General features: G+C 35.9%; 1 long non-coding RNA gene across 1 annotated transcript; it reads left to right on the top strand.

The window, feature by feature from the left end:
- Positions 1 to 1,005: 1,005 nt before the first annotated feature.
- LOC140696902 (uncharacterized) lies at positions 1,006 to 20,460 on the top strand. The gene is made up of 5 exons (XR_012073552.1): positions 1,006 to 1,075; positions 2,100 to 2,152; positions 15,207 to 15,320; positions 18,458 to 18,590; positions 20,344 to 20,460. It is a non-coding gene; the product is annotated as an uncharacterized lncRNA (long non-coding RNA).
- Positions 20,461 to 27,036: the final 6,576 nt, after the last annotated feature.

The raw sequence follows: 27,036 nt of genomic DNA, 5'->3' as shown, positions 1-27,036 counted from the left end.
TTTCTCCTCCCCAGAGGTTGAGGAATGGGGCTGAAAGTTCTAACCCTCTAATTACGCAGTTGGTTCCCCTGGCAACAAGCCCCCACCCTTATGGGCTTTCCAAAAGCCACTGTATTAACCTAACATCTGGTGTGGTTAAAAGGAGATTGTTATAAAAAAAAAAAGATTTTATCTTTATCTTTATCACTCTGGAACTATTTCGGCAACTGTAGCTTTTGAAGACAGAAACACCCCATAAATATTGTAATAAAAGATACTCTTATTGCTTAGGAAATTACAAAAGTTTTAGGAGCTGGAAACCTAGAACAGGGAGGAAGACCACACTAATATTTCTTATTATAAATCACAGTGTCATAGTAGCTTAGTTTCATCACTTAAAACTAAAAATGTTTCTATCTTTGGCCCAGAATTTCTACTTTGAATATCTTACTTCAAAAAACTTCCAACTAAACACAAGTCCCAGATGTTAATTGCATTATTTAGTATTAAAAAAAGATTACAATCTAAATGTCCATCAAAAATCAGTGCCTAAATTAAATATGGTGCATTCCTACAATTTAATACAAAGCATATATAAGTGAAAATTCAACCTATATGATTTAATACGGGTATTCTTTAAAAAAAAAAGCTGATTATAAACAAGCCTCAGAGCAGTATTAACGTAAGATACAATTTACTTGAAAAAATATAGAAACTTACACAAAATATTATCTATAATTTTTATAATATTTTCACTATACATAAAATTTCAAAATCAATCAAGAATGATTATCCCTAGTGAGGAAGAGAGGAGTCTGGGATGATGATTAGGAAGTGATTTTAATTTTATTAATAATATGCATATGTTATAAGAAAGAACATATTCATCTACTACTTATATAATTAAAGTTTAATAAAATTGAATAGTTATTAAAGTTTAATACTCATTAAAATTTATGAATAATTTCTTTGGAAAATGTTAAGTAAATATAACATCTGTCTGTATTCACAGACTTATATTAAGGATCAAGATATATTTCCTGCAGTGAAAATAGGTTCAAGAGAAGAACCATTTTTGTCAGATTCGTATACACAGGTAAATGTGTCTGTTATTAATTTACCTTGTGAGTTAACTTACTGCCAATGTAAAACATCTATATAACCACAAGTTAGCTGTCTATGGAGAAAATGCATATCTCAGATTGGATGCAATCACTAAAATGTTAGCACTACATTTTTATATTAATGTGAGCAGTGATCTTGCATGTGCAATATGGTCCACTCTTTTACTAGCCCATCTGCTTGCCCTACAATGAGCCATATTCCATTTTATACGGTTCCCAGAGTCCTGACTACAAAGTTATATGCCGTTACATCGCTGTAATTGAGAGGCTCTCCAAGAGTCACATCAATCCTCCCAGTTTTGATTCCAGAAATTCTCCCACTTACATAAGTTATTTCGAATTAAACATTATCTAGGTTATCTTACCAACATTCTATTTTGACAAGCATTTATAAACTAGCAAGGAATGATTTAAATTTGTCCTGGACCATGACTAAATCCTGAAGGAATGAGTACTACCATTAAGAAGTTTGAGAGTGGAAGGCGACTAGAGTCAGGATCCAAAAAAAAGGGGTGAGGAAGAAATGCAGTTGGGGTGCAGGGAAGGTAAAAGCAGGTGGGGGGCTATCTGGGGAGGATGATCAGCTTCATACATATTTTGCTGCAGAGCCATTCTTCAGTTTAAAGCCATAAATAATCAATATGTACACATTAAAAAATGAATTCTATTTTTCTAAGAAAATAGATGAATTTCTCTTTAAAGAAAACTTAGAATATGAAAGCATCTGTTTTATTCATTTTCTGTGTGCTTTATCAAGTATGCACAATTCTACAATAGAGCAAAGTAGAAATATATTGATAGAAGCCTCTTCAAAATCAATCTTGTCAGTCCAATGTGTAATATTTTGACATGAACATAAATATCATTGAAATATTGCAGTAGCAGAATAGCTCACAATCCTAAAAACATAACTCTGTAAAATAGCATGGAAAATTTTTAATTCTCTAGAAAATAAAATATGGGCTTGTGATTCTCTAAGATGTTCTGTATTTTTAGAAACCTAAAGGAGCCTGGAGAAAAAGAGACAGATGCCACAGCTACGGGACAGGGTAAGAAAGAGCTTTCAATTTGTGCCCTTTGTTTTCCCAACATTACCTGCATGGATCAGTGTTTGCCTCTTTGCTTTTCAAAAAGCAGGGGATATCAGCTAGGGGCATGGGGCGATACCCTGACTGGAATGAGTCTGCTTGGCCTGGGGGGATCAGGAAAACACCAGCGTGGCAGGCGCTGAGGCTGTCTGGCCTCCCGTTGCCAACTCTCCTCCACTTTACCTTTTAAGCAATATAATTATAACAGACTGAGACAATCTTTTGCAAAAATTAGTTTTTAGAGTATGTATAAGGCAAAACCTAAGAGGAGCTCAACTGACAAGAGATGTGTGGGGACTTTGGTTTCACATTTCCAGCCCTAGTGGCGGAGTGTAGCTGGGCTATACTGACAGACAACTGACTATTTAACCTAACCCTTTGGCTGTTCAGCTATTCAGCTTCCTTACACTCTTTTTCAATACTTGAATTTTCATAGTAACAAAATGACAACAAATAATTCCTTTGCCTAATACAATTATCCCTTCTACAAATGAAGGCAGCCTTGCTTAATCACCAAGTTTCAAGTAGTTGCTGTATCCACACATGATCATAATTCCATTCAAGTTCGGTCAGAATCCTATCTACTCTGTAAAGTAATGCTTAGTTTATATAGAGAACCAACAACCACATCCCTTACATAGAATAGTAGGGAAGGATGGAGAAGAAATATACGTGTGTGTGTGTGTGTGTGTAAGTGCGTTTACATAAAATCTGCCTACCTATTATCGTCCTTGTTTCTCCTCTCCACCTGATCAAGAGGCCATGTCAGACACCTACAACTACCTTCCCCCTCTATACATTCCACACTCCATCATCTCAGCTGGGCAGGGTAACCCAACTTCATATCCCAAAGAATCTCAGTCTGTAGTGCTTTGGCTTTATCAGAAACAGATGAAAGACTTTCCCAGGCTAGGCCCTCTCTTGTATTGAGAACTGAGCCCTTCCTTTGCCAGAAGAGATCTTTTGTGCATCTTCGTGTAAGATATACATATTGGCATAGTCTAGGTGCATTCTGACACCATCCTATTCTCCTTAACCACCCTCTGTGACACCAGCCCTCCATACTGGTTTTTAACCAACTCTGCTCCTTCTGCCAAACTCTGACAGTTTCTGTAATATTGTGAGAAATTATAATTATAGTAATAATTATGGCGAGAAATACAAATTTTGTTTTATCCCCATTTCTGGCACAGAGTGCCTAAAACCCTTGGGATTTCCTAAGTGAGGAGGGCCACGGAGGTGTCTTTGTTATGTTAATGAGATGACTTTTGGACTACACCTAATGATGGGGGTTGGGAGCTAGAGGAGCCAACCATGTGATTAGAAGGTTGGAACTTTCAGTTCAACATCCCAGGCCTCTAGAAAAAGCACAGAGGCTAGAAGTTGGATCAGTGACCAATGGCCAATGATTTAATCAATAGTGCCTATGTAATGAAGCGTCCATAAAGCTTTAAAATAAGGTTTGGAGAGCTTTCTGAGTTGGTGAACATACTGGAGATTTGGGGAGAGTGGTGTGCTTACAGAGGGCATGGAAAGTCCATGCCCCTTTCCCCTTGCCTTGCTTTATCTATCTCTTCCATCTGGCTGTTCCTGAGTTACATCCTTTTATAATAAACTGCTAATCTAGCAAGTAAAATGTTTCTCCGAGTTCTGTGAGCTGCTCTAGCAAATTAATCAAGTCTGAGGAAGGTGTTGTGGGAGCTCCCGTCTATAGCCAGTTGGTCAGAAGCCTGAATTTTAACCACCTGGATTTACAGTTGGCACTGAGCCCTCAATCTGTAGAATCTAATGCTGCTTATGAGTACATAGTATCAGAAGAGTTGAATTCTAGGACACTCAACAAGTGTCACAGAGAATTAATTGCTTGTTGGTGGTGTGGAGGACAGCCCCCACCCGACCCCGTCCTCCCAACACACATACAACATGCTCATTGGAATTGAGTCCAAGAGCACAAAACTTACTGTCATGAAATGGGATTTGCTAGAAGGGTCCTGGCTTCCCAAACACGGTTTGAGAAGAGAAAGAATGAAAGGGTGGAAGATGAGGAAACTTTGATTCCTAGGGTCCATGTGGTCACTCATGGTATGGAGCAGCAGGTGTGATGAAATCACTTACCAAAGTTAAAAGTATCAATGAAATTTAGAGAGATATCAAACTCCCAGGGAACTGGTTCACTGGATGCATAAGGAATTGCAGACTGTTTTGTTTAGGGAAGCAAGTTATGCTCAGAGACTGGGATTATTTTTGCCATATTTTATTTAACACAGGTTTACTGTGGGAATTACAATAATTTCACAAGCCAATAGCATACATGCTGATGTCTCTTAATAAACCAATAAAGAAAGCATACTCCAAACAAATGACAGATTATACTATTGTTTCAGACAAAGGGAGATGACAGAAATAAAGGCTAAATTAAGTTGAGGTGTGCCTTTTATACAAGTCTGGTTTCTCAGGGGAGCTGGCTTAACAAACTGGGAACTGACTTTTAGCAGCCAGTGCAAAACGAAAGTCCCTTGTTGCTAGACTGCGTTGCTAGGGAACAAAGGCACTGGCGTTGGCAGGCAGGCTAGGCTGCTCCGAGGGTGATCACTCTGGGGACATTTGCTCCGCGTGCACCCCTGCTGATGAGTGCCTCAAAGAGGCAGAGCAGATGTCCCCTTTCTTTCTGAGACTGCTGCACGTTTAACACCACTGATGCCCGGGAATAGCCTGGCCACGGCAGAAGCACGTGTCTCAAGATCTTCAGAGAACTAGATCAGCAAAGGGTAGCTTTTGCCCAAACTGAAACTCTCCTGGATGTTCCTTCCCAACACTTGGTATTTATAGTCTAAATGTCCTCTGGCTGTAGTCACCTCCCTCAGGTTCCTATTGATAACCCCCCAGGCCAGACCCCTCAGCAGCTGAGCGACACATGAGATAATATCCTGACACAGTTTACTTCATTCTTATATCAAAACTACTTTTATATCAAAACAAGCTGTGCAAAAGCTTAAAGAATATGAAAAGGAATATATGTATGTATATGTATGACTGAAATATCATGTGGTACTCCAGAAACTGACTCAACGAAACTCTTAAATCAGAGACAAAGGACTGTGTTAGTCACACAGCACAGCGAGCACGGTGAGCATCGGCTAATTGTGTCAGCTCCCTGTCCACAAGCCCCACAGCTGCAGTGAAATGCGCCCAGATGGGTTCTTCTACATGCAGTGGGCTATGTGATAGGTAAAGAACCCTGAACTCAGGAACCCAAGTCTTTCATAGTATTAAGTAAGCATGCTTGTTCTTTGCTTCAGCACAAGACAACATCGTTACTACACTGGGCAGTAAGAACGCCTGCCCTTTGCTTTGGAGAAAGGCACCATTTCTATACTCACTTTTGCTTCCCAGGGAATCACTACTTCTAACTTCCAAGACTGTTTACATTATAAACATCCTTGGAATGGAGTTCTGAATAAAAGCAGTCATGAGTTCATTTCACAAGATATGCAGAGACATGACAGGCCCTTGAAGAACTGTCTCCCAACAATACGCACCCCTCAGCCATAAACCCATCCTGGCTTCAGGTGAATTTTCCCATAAGCACTCCACTCTGGTGGCTACTCTGATTAACCTAACAGGGTCTCGCACCAAATCTCTTCAGTTTGTCTCATACAGCATTTAATTAAAGTTACTATGAACAGGACTCCGAGGAACAAGAGGAGGCCAACCTGCAGTACTGAACCCAAACATATTCCCAGGGTTCTGGGCCCAAACAGCTGAAGAAAACTCTCAGGACATTCCTCTGTGCATTTTTAATTGCTCTTTCCACTCGGCCCGATGCATTTATTGCATTAGTTCTTGCACAGACACTGCCTTGACCCAAAAGTTGGAAGTCTAGGGCAACTTTATCATCCATCGCAACTGTGGCCAATGAGCAGAAGCTGACCTGTCTTCTATGGCTGAGGTGCTTTCATCGATCACGTCACCTTTTCTAATCGGAGCATTCCCATTGTAGGGATAACGAGTCACTGAATGCTCCACCAAGCTCCCCTGAGTGAACAAGGCTGGCCTCCATTGAAACAGAACTGGGAGCCTTTACAACTGATCTGTGCTATTGTCACCTCTCTTGCCTCATTATAGTCATTTGTTTCTGCATTCTTTTGTTCCCTTAAGATCCTTAATTAGTGATACCTATTCAAGGGCAAGTCTTGTGGCCAGGCTTAGATCACAAAATGGCTTAGACCCGAAATGGCTTCTCTTATATCAAGAAAGCCATGCCTGGTTCCCTTTCTCTGAAGACCTTCTAGCCTACCTGGTTACATGATGGTAAAAATGACATAACATAATGACATGCATACACCCTGACCCTAATGATTTCCAGTATTTTAAGGCAAAATTCTGTTCATTGGTCAAGCCAGATATATTTAAAAGTTGATATATTAATTGCCCCCACACACAAAAAAAGAGTGAAGGAATGGTGTATTGAAAGAATCTCAGACCACAGAGAAACATTCTGAATATGTTGTGTTTTATAATATTGGGGAGAATCTCAAGCTAATACAAAAGGAATAATTCCTTTTTTGTGTTTTAGTGAAATATTTCCTCAAATGACCTTGTACTGAAAAGCATAAATATTTCCCCTGATAACAAAGACAGAGTAGACATGTAAAGGAGTCCCCAGAGGATACGGCTGGAAGTTTGACATAAATGTCAAACGAGCCCTCTAAAATATGAACCTTAAACAAACTACAGCTTACTTTCAAAATTTTGAAGGAACCCTCAGCAAAGGATATCAAGTGTAACTGGCTAAAATCTTGCCTTCTTGATCTCAGGAGGTGTAGGGAGCAAAATTTGCCACCCCAAAGTGTGTCTTTGGCAAGTAGATAATTTGTAGCTGAAACTAATCAAATCCTAGAGGACTCAGGAAGAACCTCTGACCGTCCCCCTAACTGCGTAAAAGCATATTGTAGATAGAGGATCTGTTCCAGTAAGAGAGCTGTCAACATAGAAAACTCTAGTAAGAACTGGATGTGTAGACAGGAGGAACCCAGCGAAGTCTGTTTGTGTCTCTGTGTCCCACTGTCTCTGCACAGCCCAGCAAACACTTGTTTATCAAACATTTGCTTTTCCAGCTCCATGTGAATTGTCTTCCTCCTTTCTGAAGTCCCAAACCACTACCTGCAGACATTCTCTCTTGCCTTTTAGCTAAAGATGGTGTTTCAGGTGAGGATTCTGGCTGCTTTTCCTGGGTCTCTCTCATGTATATACATGTTATTAAAACTTTGGGTTTCTCCTGTCGATCTGTTTCATGTCAATTCAGTTCTTAGATCAGCCGGAGGAATCTAGAAGGGTAGGGGAAAATTTCTTCCTCCCCAACATAGGTTTTCATAAGAACCACACTTGGGTTGGTGGCAATGGTGTCAGATTTAAAAGGCTCCAGTGTGGAGACTTTTACTTTCATATTCTGCAAAGACATTACCTGAGCACCAGCATAAGTATGGCTTTTCATGGCTACAGCACTGCTTTTGCAGGATATCACATTGAACAGTTTGTAGCAGAGTCAGTTCTCAGAGCGTGTGCTAAAGCATGCCTTCCTAGTGATTTGAAGGGCAGAGATCAAAAACGTAAATAACCCCGAAGCTAGAGGACAACAGTGAAAAAATTCAATATGATATAAAGAATTTTAAAAGATTCATTATACAGTTGACCCTTGAACAACATGAATTTGAACTGCTTGGGTCGACATCCAAATGGATTTTTTTTACTAAGTACTTACTATGTGATCCGCAGTTGGCAGACTGTAAAGTTGTACGCGCAGACTTTCCACTGCATGGAGGGTCGGTGCTCCGAACCCTCATACTGTTCAAGTGTTGCTGTATTTTTCTGTAGCTCAGTTAACATAGGAATCTGAAGTAATTACCTTTTTATTCATCAAGGATTTTGGGAGTTCAGTTTCATTATCTAACAAGAGGAGAATGGAAAATATTCAAGCTTTTTCCTTTTATAAAAATCATAAGTATGGCTCAGATAACTCAATATTATTATTATGGAATTATTTGATTGCCTCACAATACAATTATACCTTTAGAGATATCTGAAATGTATAAAACAGTTTTATCATTTTAGCTAACATATTTATACTTTATTGAATACTCATTAGAATATTCTCATTTTTATTTTATAGATTAGAGACCTCAATCTGATAGATGTAAAAAAAAATTTGCTGTTGCACTGCTAATATGTGGTGAATCTGAGCCACTGTTTGATTTTAAAACACCTGCACACTAACTAGTGTATATACAGTTGTCATGCTAAATGGACTCTATTGTCTTTTTAAAGTAAATTAATTTATATTTTTCTATTTTCCTGTAACCTATTATACTGCAGTTGAATATGTAGATATATACGTGTGTATATATACACACACATATACACGTTCACACACATATACATTTATAAAAATGTGTGTATGCATACACATATATGTGTTTTCACTTGCAGTACCGTAGGTTAGAAAGAATAAAAAATTATAAAAATAAATGAAATTACTTTTAAAGGACAATAAAGTCCACTAGTATGAGAACTGTACATACAGTAACATGCCTGCATATGTACACTAGTGTGCACACTATATATACACACACCCAGGCACAGATGTATATAAATCCATTCATTTTGTTTAGTGTTGGAAAGGCAAATAACAAAGCTTATTGATGAGACTATTGGAGTAAGGAAGTTTTACTTTTTGAGCTCTAAAGTGTATAATTAGAGTATTATTTGAACACGGAGTATAAAAGGCAACTGACAAGTCTTTGCCCCCACACCTCGCGCACTAGTCTCCAGTGTGGGGGGTGGGAGGTTTTAGAAATCTATTCTTCGAATAGGTGTAATGTTATTGACCAAAGAGTTCATAGATAATCTTCAAAAATAACCTTTAGAAAAGCATCTGGTCATAATACAAGGAGATCTGGGGGTAAAGCTGTTCACTCTCAATAGTTCAACCTCGAGGTATTATGGATTAGATTATAGCAGAATAAATGGAATATCAGACATTTTTGTATCAGTCATTTCTCAGATATAAGTATTAGTGATTTCTTAAATCTAGTTTTTTTTCATGATGATGAGGTTCTTCCTGAGTGCACTTTCTAATTGTATATGAATAAATGAATAAATTTGAAAAACATTTTATAGATCAATTGGCATTGCTGGAAGAGCATAGCCTACTTTATAGAAGTTTTTTAAAAGAGACAAATTTCACTTTCTCGCCTAGTTAAAAAGGGCATTCATCACTACTTGACACACAGATGCTGTGAAATAAATGTACTTCCAAAGAACTTGATACCTAGTTCAATTTCCTCTTGACAGTAGCTTTCAAGTTATTCTTCTGGTAACTTTCGTGGGTCGACAGATAGCACTGTCGAAGTGCTAACTGACAGACACATTCCCCGAGTGACAGATGGTAACACAGACCCAATTGTCAGGGAACAATAATGTTAACTGTCAGAAATGAGAAACAAACACATCAGGGATCCTTGTTTTACATAAACACTCACACACACACACACACACACACACATACACACACACATACTGCACTGAACTACAGATAAGAAGTTCAAAGGAAGGAAGCCAAATGTCACCCTTTAGACTTAAAGCTAAAGGACACTAGCTCATAAACTATATTTCAGAGAATTCCTTAAAAAATATAACTCCTCATAGTGGTATCCAAGATGATTTTCAGGATAACAGAAATGGTTCTGACAAGGTTACAAAACTTATGGACCATGTTAACATATGTTTAACTTTTCTAACCATGAGTCACCAAAGCTGACCCAAGATAGAGAATAAAAACTACTGTGTACTCTGTCACTTCTAAATAAACCCTTGTGCCTGATTTCAAATTGTATTTCAAGAGGAGAGAATAAGTGTTAGAGGCGTGAAAATCAAGGGATTAAGGTTTTGTATAAACCAGGTTATTTTAAACTTAAATATATTCTCAGAATTCAGAGAAAGAATCCCAACTGGGAAGTATGTTGTACATTATGCTATTTTTAAGAACTTATTTTAAAATGTACTTGCTTTAATAAGTCAGCAAAAAGTTAGAACTTGTGAAGGAGACAAGAGTCATATAAAGAGCCACCGGACGACAGGGGAAAAATGATCTTCAAGATCTCCTCTAGCTTTTATATTTTATTCCCAGAGAAATTTCAAACCTTTCTGCTACGTGTCATTTTATGGGCAGGATTATAGATTAAACTTGGCACGAATTTTATATACTGAACCTGAAAATAATCTCCTTATTATGCCCAAATGCAGATAGTACTCTGTTAAAAATGTCAATCAGAATAATGAATTAACAGTAACTTCTGAGGAGCTTTATATTTTTGTCTTTCCTGTTTTATGAGACTATTCCTTTAAGGACAGTAGTAAACATGAGAAGCACGTCTCAGCTTCCATGTCTAAAAATGTGTCACACTCATAGCTCATAAAAAGTGCTTCCATTGGACCTGGAGGTATTGTAGTCCGCCTGATGATATCAGCTTAAAAGAATATCCATGTATATTTTGGGTGGTTAATATATTTCTAAGCATATTTAAATCAGGAGGATTCAAGTCCACTTCTGGTAACTAAGAAGAAACCCTGGAATTTGCATTGAAAACAACTGCTTTTGATTAAGGTAGTAGACAGAACCAAAGAAGCTCAGCTTCTTCCAGCCACACCAAAATAACAGCAAAAGGGTTTTTAAGGTGTAAATACATAAGTACAAAGAGAACTGGACATATAATAATAGCCACAAATTTTGGAAATTGTAAACTGAAAGTAGGTGATAGCTGATTGAACAATCCAAGGAGGTCATATGTTAAAAAGAAATGTGATATTTAATTTAGCACATGCAAATAAAGCATATCCAGTTAAATGTGAATCTCAGAAAAACACTTTAAGAAGTATATTTTTCAGTTTAGCTGAGAATCCTGTGTCTTATATGGCAACTCTAAGTCTTTGGTGGGAGAATCTGAAAAGCAGCATGATTTAAAATAGAAAACATTAAAAGTCTCAGGAATATTTGGCAACAGGTGCCTCTGGATGCAGGGTTTAAGGAGGGGCGTAAAATAGAAACATAAACCGAAAGCTTTTAAGAAGTGATTACCCATTTAACACAAGCAGCAGAAGACTAGAGAATTATTCTCTGGAGAAAATAAAACAATGAGTATGTAAAATTTAGAATATTGAGACTCAGTGGAGGTTAAATATTATAGTGACAACCAGGATTATGTGAAATAAGTTCTGTGACCACCAGCCCTCTTCCAAACTTGGCTTTAAGAAGACTGACAACAAGGTTTATTCCATCTAAGCTGGAGATTGAAAGAGGCTTCTTTATGAAATCTGAAAACTCAAGAGAAATGACATGTAGATACTGATAGGGAATTCTCAGATGAAATGGCCCATCCACAGCCTTCTACACTGATGGTCATGGGTGATGGCCACACACACATGAACAGAGATTTCCATCAGTCTAGTGTTGCCTTCGTTTCTGAGTAAACAGTCAAGCATAACTAGATATCTGAAGAAAGTGTCTAGGAAGAAACACTGAGATCAAAACAGTTAATAAAAACTTGGAAGAATAAGAAGTTGTGCAAGGTGAAGATAATTCCAAAATCTCAGTGAATAAGTGAATATATTGCATCTGTGAAAAAAAAAAGACTATTTTTGAAAAAGCACTTTAGATAAAAAGAAGAAACTGAGATGTTAAAAATAAAATTATGGAATAATTCAATAAGCATTTCTTAGGTAAATTTGAAGAGATATAAAAAATTAAAGCAAAAACACAAATAAGTGAAAATTAAGAGAGAAGCAAAGGTAGCTATAAGAGTAATTCCAAGAGGAGCAATTTCTAAATAAGAAGAGTTCTAGAAGTGAAAATATGGGAGGAAAAAATCAGCATATAAAGAAAAATCCACATTTGTTTGAATTTCTAATGGAAAGAGACTATCAAATATCCTGTCTGATGGATATAAATAGATGAACATCAGGTCTTAAGTCATCACAAAATATGAGGACGAAGGGAAGACACTGAATGTCCTGTAAATTTAAGACAATTTGCTTACAAATGATCAGCCATAGAATGAGTTGGGACTTTTCAAGCGTAACATTGGAAACTAAAGACAATGAAATAGTGCCCTGAAATTCCGAGGAAAAAAAGGATTTTTCCACTTAGAACTCTATACCAAACTTAACTTATGTAAATATAAAAGACTTTGCAGACATGCAAGATTTCAGTGGATTTTATCTTCCACCCCTATCTCCTTTTCAGAAAACTAACAACTAGAGTTGCTATTTCCTAAAGACAAGGGAATATAACATAAGAGAAGGCTTGGGATCCAAGAAGCAATTTATCCAACCTATAAGAGAAGTGAAGACATCCTCAGGGGTAAGGTTAAGGACAGTCCCTACACGACAGCTGTACAGCAGACCTCTACATCAGCATGTCTACACTGAAGCAAGTCAGAGGTTCTGGCAGACATGATTTCAAGAAGATAAAGTTGATAGAATATTTGTGATGTTTTCATGTATTGAGAAAGATAATTCAGGCATAGTTTGAAGATGAATTAGTTATAAGAACAGAAAAAAAATCTAATGACAATAGCAAAGAGTTTATTAATAAAAAGGGAAAATTAAAATTTCCAAAAGGAACAAAAAGTAATCAAAGCATAATGTATTGATTAGCTATGGATTACATTTATATAGCTATGACAATACAATATCTGATATTGATTCATGTATATATATATACATTACATATACATACATATTTATATATAGGGATATAGGGAACAGAAAAGTTATATGTGGAGGACAGTGAATGGATAGGAGAATAAAAGTTGGTTTAATATGCATTTCCCAATAGCTAATGGCGAAAGTTTAAAATTTAAAAAATGCAGTACAAGCATATTTCTTAGACATATGAACGTAAGTACTGAAATAAGCCACTTAAAGAATTTAATCCAATTGTTTCTAGGAATAGAAAAATGGAATCTGATGTTAAGGAGAGACCATAGTGAGCTTCAGAATATGGTGGGCTGGGCAATCCTAGTCTGCTAGATGCTCTGAGTAACTTTCCAGCTAAGATGCCTCTGCCTCTTCAATCTAGAAATCCCAAACTAAGTTAGAGTAGAGCTTTTAAGAGTGTGCTTCTTAAGAATAAATCCACACATAAATGGTCAACTGATCTTTGCCAAGGGTGCTAAGAAAACATAATGGGAAAGGATAATCTCTTCAACCAGTGGTATTAGGAGAACTGAATATGCACATAGAAAATAGTGAAATTGAACCCCTATATTATACAATACATAAAAATAAACCCAATGTCTATTAAAGACTTCAACAAAAAACATGAAACTTTAAAACCCCCAGAAGACAGCAAGGGAAAACTTGAAGACATTGGTTTTGGAAATGAATTCAAGGATATGACACCAAAAGCACAGGCAACAAAAGCAAAAATAAATAAGTGAGACTTCAAACTGAAAGCTTCTTCACAGCAAAGGCAACAATCAGCAGACTGAAAGGAAACCTATGGAATGAGAGGAAATATTTGGAAACCTTATATCTGTTAAGGGTTAATTTCCAAAAAAAAAAAAGTAACTCTTCCAACTCAGTAAAACAAAACAAGACAAAGAACACTAACAACCCAATTAAAAACTGGACTAAATATTTGAATAGACGTGCTGCCCTTTCCTGCAATGTAAAATCCCTTACAACATCATAGTCAGCCATCCATATCCACAGCTTTGAAGCCTCAGATTCAACCAACCACAGATAGTTTAGGATAGTGTAGTACATATTTGTTGAAAAAATTCAGGTGTAAGTGAACCCGGGCAGTTCAAATCCATGTTGTTCAAGAATCAACTGTAAATACAATGGAATATTATTATTATATTATTATATTATATTATTATATTATTCTGGTTTAAAAAAAAGAAAAAATATCCTGTCATTTGTGACAACATGGATGAGCCCGGAGGACATTATGCCAAGTGGAATAAACCAATCACAGGAGGATAAATACCACAAATTTCCACTTCTAGGAGATACATGAAATTGCCAAACTCATAAAAGCAGACAATAGAATGGCAGTTGCCAGGGTCTCAGGGGATGAAGAAATGGGGAATTTCTAATTAACAAATATAAAATTTCAGTTAGGCCAGATGAGTAGGTTCTGAAGAGCTAATGTACAATATTGTCCCTGCAGACAGCTGTACTGTACTGTGCACTTAAAAAAATCTGTTGAGAGGTCCATCTCCTGTTAGGTGTTCTTACTGCAATAAAAACAAAATGCTATTATTTTAGAATCATTTTCTGAGACCTGGCTCATAAATGGAAGTCTTGAACCAATGAGAAATGTCACCTATTCCTTTTCTGTGGGGACACTATTTCTCAGGAATCCACCCTCTTTTGATACCCATGGGATTGCCGGCTGCACATTCCTGGAAATAGCTGGAGAAAGTGGGGGCAGGGTTGGACTGTGGGTAAATTGTGTCTTTGTTGATAGGGGTGAAATTCAAATAACCACTTGAGTAGCAGTACATGATGACAGAATCAAGACCTTTCTACTTGATTCTGTGCCAGAAGACCAGGAATTTGGGAAAGGAATAATGTTATCTCAAGACAGCAAAATTGCATTCATCACTTAATTCATGAGAATCTTCTTCGTATACCTGACTTCTTGCTATGATTGTAGCTCTGAGGGGAGATCTGATTAATAACCAAGTAAAGAAAGATGGGGAACAAGTGTCATTCACCTCTCAGCCTATGACAAGAAACAAGCCATTTTCTCAGTTGAAGGATAACCTAAGAAAGCAGTTCAAAAGAGCTTGCATATTCAAGATAAAATCAGTGAAACAACCAAAATGTAAATATAATTGCTCTTGCCCTGTAAAATTATAAGATAAACATTGCATACCTCAAACTGGGGGAAAATATTACCTACTATGTCATGAAATTGACTGCCCTTGGATTTCTGTTTTCTTTTCAGCGATAAATGCCCGAAGTCAGCGTGGTGTTGAGTACTGGGATTAGCAATGGTAGCTATTTATTGGGGGTTTACTACGTGTCTGGCACAGTCTGTCCACAGAAAAAGCCCTGTCAGGTAAGAACTAGTGTTATCTCTCTTCAGGGAGTGTGGAAATTGAGGTATGGACTGATTAAAATTCTTACCTAAGGATAGATCTTATGAAGTGATTGAGGTTGGAATTACAGCTGGGACCTCAGGCTTTGTAACAATACTACTGTGCTGTGTCATGTTTCCTCTTCCAAAATGTAGGACCAAATAATTTTAATATTTACATACAAAAAAGCAAAAAGCAAGATGCATACATTCAAAAGGTATATCATCTACCTGCCTGACTCAAAAAGGAAACAGATTAGAATATGGGAACGAGAATGAAGGGATATAAAATAATTGATCGATTGGAATCATTTAAACCAGCTAGGCACAGACAACATATTATTTAAAATATATGAATTGATTAATAATATTTTGCATCTGAAACCCCAGCTATTTTAACACAAATTAGACGTGAGAGGTTTTTCCATGTTCAATAAAGTAAGCTAAAATTCTTGCTTTACAAAGAGGAATTTTATAAAATTATATAAAATCTTGACATCTGATAGAGAATTACATTCAAGTAAAGAGATAAATTACTGAAAATTTTAGAACTGTTCATTGAAATATAATAGATTTCAATATCAATATGTTATACATTAGAGCAATATATTGATAGATAATATCAATTTTAGCATATTGACACTTCAAGTCATCTATTACAGAAATAAATCTCTTATCAAGGGTCAAAAGATGGAAATTTCAGTCTGGCTTGTTGCACTATTATTATAACATCTGCATGTGTTAGTTTGGGATACATTTATTGCACAGAAAGAAACCATAAACATGGCAATGAAAAACACGGAAAACAGAAAACAACAAATGAAAACAATGTGACAACACCCTCATACTCTGAAATGTGTCATTAATGGCTAGAGCATATACACAATCGTTTTTATTAGTAACTAATGACGTTTTCTTTGTTACCATGTTGTATGTCATGTGATGGGGATTCTCTGATGTAAAACCTGAACCATAGGGTCAATTGTGAATAAATCATTTGTAGAATGATACATCATTCATAAGTACTTTCACAGTATATTTTGGTTGAAAAGAAAAATTGAAGAAATTCAGATTCTGTCTTCACATTTCTATTGTTATGCTTTGGAGTTAACAAGGAAGATTTTATTATTACTATTCCAATGGTGCTTCTTGCTGTCAATTACATAAGCAATCTAGGAAACAGCATAACATTTATTACTTTTTTCCATGAAGATATTCATTAGTTCTGGTTAAACAGTCCAATCCTTTCTGTCAGAGTGACAAGGAAACGTCTCTTGGATTCATGGTAACAAATCCTGTAACAAAGGAACTCTGAAAGGTAATTAAAAAGGACTAAGGAGCAATCGGATCTTATCTAAGAACCTCAAAAAGTGACATGGCACATTAATATTAAGGAAATGGCAGAACCAGTCAATTTGTCAGTCTTTTCCTGTCTCTTGCTGCCTTTGGTGTTGGAAGTGGAAGGGCAGCTGTGCAGAGTGCATTGAGTGCCCATCATTATGCCATTTCACCCGTTCTAATTCTCCTGAGATGGGCTGTTCTGCCTGAGACATTCATCTTCTGTCTCAGACGTTCATCTTCTGTCTCAGACACCCACACTGACATAAGCGGCTAAGTATGTACCACGTATCTAGGCAAACCTTTAGTACTCTTAAGTAGTGAGTTTTGGCTTTTGAAATCTGCCCTCTGCAGAACATAATTTCTGTTCCCTCTTTTAAGCTAGAGTATACATTTCAACTTCGTGGCCATTATTAAATGTAAACTCTTTCAATGAATGAATGTTGAATATTTTTAGTTACATAAAGATAAACCAGCAAATGCTTTGTGATTTGTGTTAATAGTGACTTATTTGCATGTTATTTTATTTCACATTATAAAGCACTGGCTTAACATACTACAACCTCTCATGGTAAAATAAAAGGTCTTAAAGCAAAGAGTGAAATATTGATTGGTTTATAGTTTATTTCTTGATTTAATTTTGTGAATATGCCTGCTAGGAGACAGGTGCAAAATGATTCTAGAACAGTAGTACAGAACCGTATAAACCAGTAGTTGACATTTATGTATGGCAGAAGTATCCGCTTAACTATAAGTTCTATTGTGAGTCATAGATGTCATTATATACTGTGACCTCTATAAAAAGGTATTTTTTTCTGGCAAATTATGTATGTTCCTATATGAAAATTTTCTGTTACTATGGTGTTAAGGACTTCTACTCTTTTTTAAGTCTCAGAACTAAGTTAATAAAACAAAATTTTACTCAAGAGTCTTATCTTATACAATATACACAGGAAGCAAGTAGTAGGGAATAAGGCTGAGTAGGGAACTCCCTTTCTACATTCAAAAGGCTCATAAGTAGGAACTGCTCTTGGTTTTAGCAGCCAGGTCACTTCAACTGAAGAATGGCATGGATCTTGTCTCTATGTTGTCCACTCCAAAGTGAGCAGTCTTTAACAGATTAAACCACGGTACTTTCTATCTTCCTTTTTCCATCACTTCTTCCTGAGGAAGAGCCCTGCGTATTTGGACATTCCTCCATGTTCTTTTTAACTGACCTCTCCAAGAACCAGCTAGTTTTTCTGAAAAGAAATGAGTGACTTAGAATAAATGATCAAGCCTAATATGCTCACTTGTAAGATCTAATTATTTTCTTATTTTCATATAATTCTACTTACATACAATTTTTACTGAATGTTTTCCATGTGCGAGGATCTAATCTAGAGGCCAGGAGTTCGATGATGAATAAGACATGATCTCAGTGAGTTAATGTCAACCTCTGGGTCATCTCAGAGAGAAATTGGTCTTTAAGAAAACTGTCTAGAATTCAATAGTCTACGTGTAATAGACTCTAATGTCTTGATAATACCATGTGCACTTCTATATGTCTAAGTTTGGTTTATAAGCTTTATAGTACCTGTAATTCAATTATCAAATGTATTTCTCATATTTTTATATTTATTTGATGACTTAGCTATGTTAAACTACCATGATGGTTTATATTTTATTATTTCCTGACAGAATTCATCGGGCTCTTTTTAAAAGTTCACTTTGGGAATGATTCACATGCAAAACTTGATGAAGCAGCATATTCTTTGCCATGTTTGTCTTCTTAATTACAGAGAGAAATGTTCCATATAACAGCTCAGAACAGTCAGCATTAATTTGAGTGTGGCTTCCCAAAGCAGTGTCTCCTGACAGGTTATCCCTCATGTGGCTTGATCTGCACTATCAACAACCACGAGGAACTGGAAGGCAAGTAAACTGTGGCTAATATGTCAGCTTGATTTACAAAATTTCCATAGGCAGGTCTGTTTGCTGGACATCAAATTACCAACATGGGCAAGATCTAAATTACAGCTGCTTTCAGGCAATGTAGAGAAAAAATGCTTAATTATTTATTAATGAAGGCTTAATTAATCTTCTGAAATGCTTTTGTGTGGTTGAGAAATAAGGGCTTTATCTTAAGAGGCAAAATATCAAGTAATTAGTAGCATAAAAATTGTACTCTGTTGCAAATTCAGACGTGCACCCAGTGTCCCCAACCTCTCAGTAATAATGCTAACACTTAATGCATCGATTATTTAATCTCCACTGACAGAGTTAATTTAGATTTTAGTAATAAGGGCATAAGCATACCTTGTATGTAATTATTTTAAAATAATTCTTACCTCTCCATTTGCTTTAAACATATATATATTTACATTTATACAGTTTTAAGTTAAGGTTACATGTTTTAATTAGAGGTCATGACCATGGATGAATTTCTGCTATCATTTCTGTTTCACATAATGATATTCGATATAGAAAAATGTAAGAATAAACAGAATGATATGTGTCTATGGAGAAAAATTATCATCATAAATAAAATATAACATTTTTAAAAAACATGCATAACTTTCTTGAATTAATAAATAAATAGAATGTTAAAGTAGCAAATGCTCCTTTAAAAGGTGCCTTTCCAAAATATTTCTTTTAAAGATCAGGTTTAATTTTATCAGAGAAAAAGTCAAGGGTATTTTATAGATTAGGAAACAATTTGAATAAACTTGCCCAAGGTGGCAAGCTAAAAACGTGGCAGATTAAGATTTGCAACCAGGATGCCAAGTTTTCTTCATTCAAGCAGATAATATATTGTTGCTCTAAGAGCCTTGTACAGACAGGTTCCTTAGGTTTTCCAGGACTTCACCTTCTTTGTCTAAAACACCAACTAGCTTAGCCACATATTCTTTCACGTCCATTTCATCATCGAAAAGCATATCTTTGTGCTTGTTTCTAAAGAACTTGTTGCTTTTTTGTGTCCTCATTCTTAAGATGCTTATTATTTGAAAGTGGGAAGAGATGACTCTTGAAGTAAATACAACTGCAGTGAGACATTACACTGTAACGTCAAATAAAATTTAAAAAGGAGATAATGAAATTACACCCAGAGGGAAACTTATGGAGCAGATGGAATTCACTCATGGCCTTGATAGAAACAGAAGGGTGTGGATAGACAAAAGGAAGTCCAGGAAGAATTTTCCTGGCAGTGCTGATGGTGGGGACAGTGAAGTTGAGGCAAAGATACGGGAGGAGCGCACAGCAGGCTGCCGCAGAAGGCAGAGTAGGTCGGTCTCGTGGCCCTGGAGAACACGCTCAGCTCAACTGTTGATGTATCACAGAACGAAAGTAACCTTTCCCCCACAACTCTTCTCTGTGTGTGATGACAGTAGAGCTGGGGACAGGGGTAGAGCTCAGTGGTAGAGCATGTGCTTAGCGTGCCTGAGGTCCTAAGTTCAATCCCCAGCACCTCCATTAAAAAATTTAAAAAATAAGTTAAATTTTTAAAAAAGAGAAAGAAGAGCTGACCATTACAAAGTCAGCATAATTTTGGCTGCTGTGCTCAGCAATCATTATTTTATCTAGATTTATTGTCCTCATCTTCCTTCCACGAGTGGCAGTCTCTTCTCAAAATAAGGAAGTAAAACTTGATTTAAGTTGTCAGATCAACTACGTTTTTCTTCTTCAGGTCAATGAAGTAAGAAGTTTGGTAGAAGAAAACAGGAATAGTTCAAAGCAGCATCAGATTTGTAGGGACAGACTATGCATATATGTGACTGCATAAAATAAAAATGTATGCAATGACTGCAGTCTACTAAGTGCTTTAAACACATTGTTGCATTTAATTCTCACAACACTCCATTGCTGGTACTGTAAATAGTTCTACGTTGCAACAGAGAGAGGTAAGGCTTAAAGAGGGTAAGTAAGTTCCCCAATATTCCACAGTGAAAAGGGTTGTGCCAAAAATTAAAACTAAGTAATCTGTCTTCTAAAACTGCATTTTACTATGGTATATTACATCAAAGGAAGAAAACATGCAAAGCTTTGTTTCTTCCACAATTATTATTGTTAGTATTTTTAAGGAAAAATCACATAAAGTAAAATGTTTAGATATCTTGAATGTACTATGCAATTAGTTGTGACAAATATTTGCATCCTTATAAGCAAAATTTCCATAATATATAGAACATTTCCACCACCTTAGTAATTACCCACATGTCTGGTATACATCACGTATTATTTGTATTATTGTAGGTTAGTTTTATCTGTTCTTTTTTTTTTGAGGTATAGTTGATTTACAATATTATATTAGGTTTGGGTATATAGCATAATGATTCAATATTTTTATAGATTATACTCTATTTAAAGTTACAAAATATTAGCTATATTTCCAGTGCTGAGCAATATATCCTTGTAGTTTATTTAATTTATACACTAGTTTTATCTGTTCATAAACTTCATACAAATGGAATTGTCAGTATGTATACTTTGTGCCTAGTTTCTTTTATTCAATAACATTTTTGAGATTTATTCATGATGCTATGAAAATAGTAGTTCATTATTTTTTCTTAACTGAGTGGTATTCCATTGTTGCAATTTACCATAATTTGGTACAATTTCTTGATTTATATTGTTTCTGGTTATGGCTATCAATAATAAAGTTGCTATCCTGAACAAATCTTTCTGTTAATATATATGTTTTCACTTCTCTTGGGTAAATTCACAGATAACAAAGAAGTGAAAATTGCTGACTCAGAGGGGAGGTATATGTTGACCTTTATAAGAAACTGTCAAACAGATCCAAAGTTTTTATTTTTGTTGCTTTAATTTGTGTTTCCAATAGGATTAATGATGTTGATCACTTTTCAGTGGGTAAATGGCCATTATATCTCTTCCTATGTGAAATTCAAGTCAAGATTTTTGCCTATGTTTTAAAAACTGCTTTGTTTTACACATTGTTATCAATTTAGAATAGTTTTTTGTATATTCTGGATATGAGTGCTTTGTTGATAGATTTACTGCAGATGTTTTCTCCCAGTCTGTACCTTTAATTTTCACTTCCTTGAGTTTGCCAAGGAAAGGCAAGCCTCACGGGTCCAGCCAGTACAGGAAAAAGCTTTCAGATAGCATATTCCTTACATAGAGAGCATAATCAAGGAAATCAAAGGTGCCACTTCCCTAGGTCCCTTCTCTTACGAGAACACCACCAAAGCAAAGGGGTCTGGATGACTGTAACATTAATAATGGGGCAACCTGCTGCTGAGGGGATGAGTCTGTGGACAGCTAGACAGTTCTATAATCTGCAACTAACTACATCCTAAGGGAGATGAAGCAGAACGCCTCATTCCGCACCAGAACCCAGAGGCAATGAGAAGGAACTGTCCCATGCCGGTCTTTCAGGAAAATAAAGAGGCGGCAGGAAATGGCCTTGTAGCAGCTTTCACAGACCTCCCACGCTTTCATTAGTCTGGAGAACTGGGCATTCTGACCAGACTTCAGTAGCTTGTGTGGAGATATGCAACGTTATCAGGCCATCACAGCAAAGATATTCCTCCACATAGCTTCATCTTATTAACATGTTTTAATTTTACTGAATTCAAATATATCTTTTATTTTACTGTTAATGGTTTTTATAGAAAATCTTACTTATTTCAAGGTTCCCACAATATTCTCTTATTTCTTTTATAACTTTATATTTTTTTTTAGGACTATGATAAATCATGATTTGTGCATATGGAATGAGGCTGGTTTTGAAGTTCATTCTGTTTTCCATATATATATATATATATATATATATATATATATCTAGCATTTCTACCACCACTTGTTGAAAGAGTTTCCTTTCAATATTGAGTTATTTTCATACCTTTGTTGAAACACAGTTGAAAACATAGGTAAGAATCTATTTAAATAATTTTTCCATTTATGTATTTATCTTTATACTAATGCTAAACTCTTTTGATTACTGTAATTTAATAGTTATTTTTGAAATAAAATAGTATGTATTTCAAATTGTCCTATTGATTGGTTGATTGAGTCTCTTTTGCATTGCCATACAAATTCTAGAGCAGGTTGTCAAAAAAAAAAGACTATTGTTGATTGGGATTACGCTGACTAGGTGGATCAACTAGAGGAAATCAGTATCTAAAATATTTTGTGTCTTTCAATCAACAGACATGGTATAACTTTTCATTTAAATCATCTTTAGTTTCTCTTTTCAAATGTTTGTGGGAGATGATTGGAGATAAAAATGGTTTGGATATATTAACAAATTATGTAACCATGAGAACTCCCTTAATAGGTCTCATAATTTTGTGGAAGATGCCTTTGTACTTTCTTTATAAATATGGTTCCATATGAACAATGTTTCTTTTTCCTTTTAAAAATTAGTTCATCTTATTTCATTTTTTGCATTTTCGTTCCTGACTAGGACGTGCAATAAATGTATGTAAATGGAGACAGCACATACAGAGCACTGAGGACTGCCACTCTGTTCTTAGTTTGCCTAGTCTTAGTTTGACTCTTTCAGTCAAAAATTGGTATTGAATTTTTTCAAAGTGTTTTCTGCATTTATTGAAATGATCTGATTGTATCTTTTATATGATGAGTTACATTGGTTGATATTAGAATTTTGAAGCAAATCTACTTTTTTGTGATAAACTCCATTTAGTGGCAATTTGCTGTCTTTTTCAAGATCTCTGCTATTTATTCCCCCCATATTTTATTAAGGATTATTATATTTAAGTTCATGAACTACATTTGTCTGCATTCTTTTCTTCTGAAATGTGTTAGCAGGGTTTAGTAGTTTTCTTGAGGATGGCTGTTAATAAAACTCTGGCATGTTTCTGCCCCAGGGAAGTTAATATGGCAAACACATTCTAAGAGCCAGTCAGTTGTACTGATTTGAGCACATAAAAGTTAGAAGTTGGGAATGTGGTACGTTAAATGATGGCCATCCAAAGATACCAAGTTCTAATCACTGGGACTTCTAATATTATATTATTTAGAAAAAATAGTGAATATGACCTGATAAGTTAAAATGTGTGATTAAACTAAGGATCATAGATGAGGAGATTGTCTGGAATTATCCAGGTGGATCTTAAGTGGCATCACAAATGTCCTTGTAAGAGAAAACCAAAGGGAGATGAGACACATAAAGGAGACTGTGATGCAGAGATTCAGGCAGATACTGAAGTTACGTGGCCACAAGCTAAGGAACAACCAGGAATGCCTAAAGCCACCAAAGCTAGAAAAACAGATTCTCCCCTAAAAATCAGGGTTTTAGCACTGCTGAAACCTTGATTTCAGGTTTCTGGACCTCAGAACTGTGAGAGAATGGTTTTCCTTGGTTTACCCTACCAAAGTGTGGCATAATTTGTTGTAACAGCCACAGGAAACTGATATGAGGGGAAGAATAGCATAGTAAATGAGGGCATAAAATTACTGAGAATTTAAATGAGATAATCTATATAGACTACTTAAAATAATACTCATCAAGTGGCCATAGCTAAGTATATTCATGGAGCAAAGAAACCCTACGTCCTAAGGAGACAGCACAGGATTGATTGCTGGAACACGTACAGTCTCATGCCTGACAGTTGCTCTTGAGCGGATTTTGGTGGAACTGTAAACTTCAGCCATCAAGCCATGTTTCTATGGTGTATGGGACCTTTAAATTGCATTCAAAACATTTGTCCTCACCTGAACAATAGGAGAAGGATTGTGCTGGGTGATATTTGACACAGGTGAACACAGCTCTCCAAAGACCTTCAAGTGGGGGGGCATTTCTTCCTGAAGACACATCTGGGTTCCTCTACTCTCCATGAAGTCAGCAATTAGTGAGAATTAGGGGGGGATGATTTAAAATCTCCATTGGCCCATCCAGCACACAATCCAACCCTATTTCAGTTTTCGCTTTTCTCCAAAGCACTATCATTATCTAACCCAGTAGTTCTCGACTAAGGACAACTCTCCACTCCTCCCCCGACCCCCAACACACACACACACACACACACACACACACACACACACACACATTCCAACCTTAGGGATGTTCAGAACTATCTGGAAACATCTTTGATTGTCGTGACTATCAAGGCAGGGGTCCTGGCATCTAGTGTGTAGAAGCCAAGTGTGCTAGTAAATACCGTGCCATAAACAGACAGCGCCCCACAACAAAAATAAAGAATTACTGGTCAAAAATGTCAGTTGTTCCAAAGGTGATAAACTCTGATATAACCCAATAAGTAGTTTATTCTACCCTCTGCCACTAGATTGTAAGATCCACGAAGGCACAGATGTTTTACTTTTGTCTTCTGCTCTGTCCTTAGGAACTATAGTTACAAAGCTGAGAGCTCAATAACGTTTTAATGACTGGAGAAGGAGTCTATGACTTAAGGTAAGGATACTTAAAATATTTGGGGATATCTAGTGAAATGGACTGAACATTTCATCAATCATGTTTTTTGCTTTTTACATAACATACATTTCACCAATATTTAAATACATGCACTGTATGAATAAGCTTTCTCAGTGGGTGCTAAATATTACAGTAGTTCATAGTATTAGGGGGTATTTTTGTCTTTTTCTTTCCTTCCTTTTTCTAAATGGAAGTATAATTGATTTATAGTAATAATAGGTGTACAACATACTGATTCAATATTTCTCTAGATTATACTGCATTTACAGTTATTCAGAAACAATGGTTCTGTTTCCCTGTGCTGTGCAATATGTGCTTGTTGCTTATCTATTTTATACCTAGTAGTTTGTATCTCTTAATCCCATACCTCTCTCTTTGCCCCCACTTTTCTCTCCCCACTGGTAACCACTAGTTTGTTCTCTTTATCTGTGAGTCTGTTTTGTTGTATACATTTGTGGTTTTTTTGGAAATTCCACATATAAGGGATAACACAGAGTATTTGTCTTTGTCTGGCTTATTTCACCAAGCATAATACTTTCTAGGCCCATCCATGTTATTGTGTAAATGGAAAATTTTACTCTTTTTTATGGCTGAACAGTATTCCATTATGTGTGTGTGTATGTGTGTGTGTGTATACCACATCATCTTTATCCATTCATCTGTTCATGGACACTTAGGTTGCCACCATATCTTGGTTACTGTAAATAATGCTACTATGAACATTACACATGTATCTTTTAGAATTAGTATCTTCATTTTCTTTGTATATATACCCAAGTGCAATTGCTAGATCATATGATATTTCTATTTTTAGTTTTTTGAAAATCTCCACACGGTTTTCCACAGTGGCTGCACCAATTTATATTCTTGTCATTCATACTATTTTTGAAGAAAAGAATAAATATATTAATATGGACATTTAAATGAAACCCAACTATACATATAACTTTATATTTTCACAGTTGAGATACATAAATCATTAAAGTTAAAATACTGAAACACAGCTCAGTAATACCAGATTCCTGAAACATTTTAACTGATATATATAATATTTAGAAGAGGTGAATAAATGGCTTTACCATATACATTAAAGAGTTTTTTTTCTGTGAAGTGCTTATATATGTCATCACATTGAAATCTTTTTTATTATGGAGACTTCATAAATAAGAAATTAATATTATTTGTCTTTGGTGATTAAATAAATTGTCAATTTTGAAATGTTACAACTTAATGGCTATGATTATCATCACTGGTAATTTATTATTTTTGTGCTTGCTTGAAATGAATCAAATATATAAAATATATCAGGTATTTCTCATCGTTGTGAAGACCTGATCACATTTCCTAATCTCATCGTAGTTCGGGTTCTTCACTGGTAAATGAGGACAGTAGCACTTTTATGTGTGGAGTTTTTGAGGATGAATGAGACAGTAAAAGACGTAAGAGGTCAGAACAGAGCCTGTCATATTATACAGGCTGTGCAGATTTGAGCTGTGCCATCTACCATAGCTCATGGTTCTGACAAATTTAACACAGAGCACTATTTTCACTGATGAATACATGCTTTCACATTCACTGGGATTAATGTGATGTTACATAAACTTTCCTGAAAAAAATACCATAACCATATGTCAGAATTACATTTGAAACTTGAAGTAAGAGAAGAAATAAAAAGCCCTAGCTGGGAGGGGATAGGTGAGGACGGAAAGAAGGTAGTATTAAATAAGGAGGTAGTCCAATGCAGGACTGCCTAAAGATGACTAAACTAACCCATCAGTTGAGTCGGCATTCCTAACCTCTCAGAGGAGTTTTTAATCTCATTAGAGTCTATCAGAATATCACTCAAGTATTTAATTCAGAATACCAGTTATGTCCACAAATTGCTGAATTACATGATGCAAAAATGTTCTGTATCCAGGAGGTTTAGAACAATTTTCTTTCTCCAGTCCCAAGGAGGAAAGA

The sequence above is a fragment of the Vicugna pacos genome, chromosome 6 (genome assembly GCF_048564905.1).
Source record: "Vicugna pacos chromosome 6, VicPac4, whole genome shotgun sequence".
NCBI classification, from domain to species: domain Eukaryota; kingdom Metazoa; phylum Chordata; class Mammalia; order Artiodactyla; family Camelidae; genus Vicugna; species Vicugna pacos.
This window is presented reverse-complemented; position numbering and strand designations above follow the sequence as displayed.